This window comes from Cystoisospora suis, assembly GCF_002600585.1.
Source record: "Cystoisospora suis strain Wien I chromosome Unknown contig_2837, whole genome shotgun sequence".
Classification (NCBI taxonomy): Eukaryota; Apicomplexa; class Conoidasida; order Eucoccidiorida; family Sarcocystidae; genus Cystoisospora; species Cystoisospora suis.
This window is the reverse complement of record NW_027155633.1, coordinates 6,163-8,699: the sequence shown is the minus strand read 5'-3', so window position 1 is coordinate 8,699 and position 2,537 is coordinate 6,163. Positions and strand designations below refer to the sequence as shown.

At 40.1% G+C, this 2,537-nt stretch overlaps 1 protein-coding gene across 1 annotated transcript in view; it reads right to left on the bottom strand.

Moving 5' to 3' along the window:
- Positions 1–561: 561 nt before the first annotated feature.
- Positions 562–2,537, bottom strand: part of CSUI_005829 (ribonucleoside-diphosphate reductase small subunit) — an 8,137-nt gene continuing 6,161 nt past the window's right edge. Inside the window, exon 6 of the mRNA XM_068065997.1 lies at positions 562–2,537. This exon is cut by the window's right edge and continues 329 nt beyond it. The gene's annotated coding sequence lies outside the window, so the exon portion shown is untranslated.

Genomic DNA, 2,537 nt, shown 5'->3' with positions numbered 1-2,537 from the left:
AACTCGATTGGCTCCCGCAATCGTGGCTATCGATCTTCCACGATCAAATTAATTGACTGGACCGAGTTAAGTCCATACAACATAGAACAAAACTGGAGTCTACCGCCGACAGAACCGTGTCCGCTACTCCCGAGAGCGCACGGCTCGCGGCGGAGCCTGAGCTTATTAACTCAGGCCCCCACGTTCATTTCGAGTCCATCGTCTCATGTAACCGAGCGACGGAATCCCTGCAGGCCCCCCCCCCCATGAATCGAGGTTCAGTCTCCTTGTTCTTTCATCTCTCTTCTCTTATTCTTCGATATCCATATATCTATATATGAAGTCGGTACTCCGAATAAGTACTCTTCACCTGTGTGTGTGAATAGGTATTATACATATTCCTACATAGAAACACCTCATGAGAATGACCTCGCCGAGCCACCCTCTGCTCGATTAGAGACACCAGTCAATCGACTCGCCCTCTCCTCTTGTCCCTGGACAAATATCGATAAAACCCATCCTTCTTCTCGTTGAACCAACACGATCGAACAAGACAGCTAGCCATCACCCCATACCCTCCGTATATTTCTACCCAGTACACACACATACTACATATATATACATACACTGCCTAAGTGTCTCTCTCTAATGTCTAGTCTGTTCCGAGTCAGAAGGTGAGTCGATCTTCGCTTTGCATTCTAGACAAGAGAACTTACCAATATGGAGAAAGAAACCTGAGACGCATGGGGAAATAAAATTCTCCTCGTCTTTATACGTCGATAAAGGAAAGAAAAGTCAACCTCGATCCGACAGCATTTCTCGCGAGAAAGTGTCAATCTCTCACGTTCAGCAAAATGTTTCTCACATACACGCATACCTACACATATGCATACACATCCATTTGAAAATACTGTCATATAGAGACCTATAGATACGTAGATAGACATATATATATAGATATATCCACCTCTATGTGTGTGTATATGAGCTGCATGAGCAAGTCGGCTTATACTGGAGACCACTTTTCATGTGCATGCGATGCATTATTGCTTGTATGGTAAACTAAGACGAAAGAAAAAGAATGCCAATTCAAATGATAAAAAGCAAAGAAAAAAGAGAGCTAATGAAATAACGAAGATACGATGATGCTTGCGACAGGTACTCCAGAAACAAAGCATCTCGGGTTGCCACTAAAAGAAAAGATAAGAAGACCAAGAAGAAGACAGGCTGATAGAAGAATCTTCGTTGCGAAAAAGATGTAGAACGGGAAGGAGAAAAAGAGGAAAAGAAAGAAAGAGTCAAAGAAATCCCACGATGCGTTGGTTCTTTCCCTCTTGAACACGCCCTCTCCCCCCAAGACAAAAATGAGGTGTATATACACTTGAAGAGAGAGAGAGAGAAAAAAAACCTTTCCCCCGGTGTAGACGCACTGAATGATGAGAAATAAAAATTATATGCGATGTACAACGCAGGAGATAAGAAATGAAAACTTTCTCGAAATCTTCTCTTTTCCTTTTCTATCGGAAGAAGAGAGGAGAAAAGAAAGAAAAGCTAATAAGAAACAAAGAAATCTAAAGGAGAATTCCTCATTTTTCGCTCTTTGAGAAAAAGACAGAAAAAAAAACAGATGCCAGACTCTCCCTCGGGTGTATGGACACCTCGAAAGTTCAGAGACTCCTTCTTTTTCCCCTTCCTTTCGTTGTTTTCGATGGAAATACACATATCTATCAAAGAAAGAAAGAGTCTTTTCTTTAAATGAAAGAAGAAGCACAGAGACAATAGACTTTCATCATTTTAAACTGGACGCGCCAGCGACACTGATTCTATCTTCTCACAGAGAAACAAAGCAACTACGTATCTATGTTCTCTTCAAAACAGAGAAGAAAAGAATCTCCCTCTCTCTTTTATTCATTTCTTCTTCTTGTTTCTCTTTATTAGCAAAGAGATTTTCATCATGATATATAAGAAAAGACCAGCCCTTTTTGTTTCTCCTCTTCTTGTTTAAAGAGAAGAAAACGATAAGAAAAATGAGTTCTCTAGCCCGTCCAATGATAACGATCGCCAAGATAAGACATCTCTCATCCATGCCTCCATGTCTATTCTTTCTCTTTTCTTCCTGTCTATTATCTATCTATTATCTATGTATCTATTTATTCGTCTATCAATGTATATTCAAAGATCTATCTTCTCTATAAATTTCTCTCTTGTCTCTGTACACCCCGTTTAAGCCCCCATCACAGTACCTTCATATGCCTAACTAAATCTTTCTTTCCTTCTTTCTTTCTCCTCATGAAAATCTCACAAAATAATCTTCTTCGTGAGAAGAAGGAGAAAAAAACTTCTCGATGAAACTAAGAAAAGAAAGAAAGCCATAGAAGACAGAAACGATAGAAGAAACAACTCTAATGAAGGGGGAGAAAAAGAGAGAGAGAGAATGAAACGATAAACCTACGCCAACACATAGAGAGACCCACGAGAGATAAGAAACACATTCAAGATAGATAGATTCAGGAGAGACGGAAGATAGACAGGGGGGAGATAGATGGATTAAAGATAGA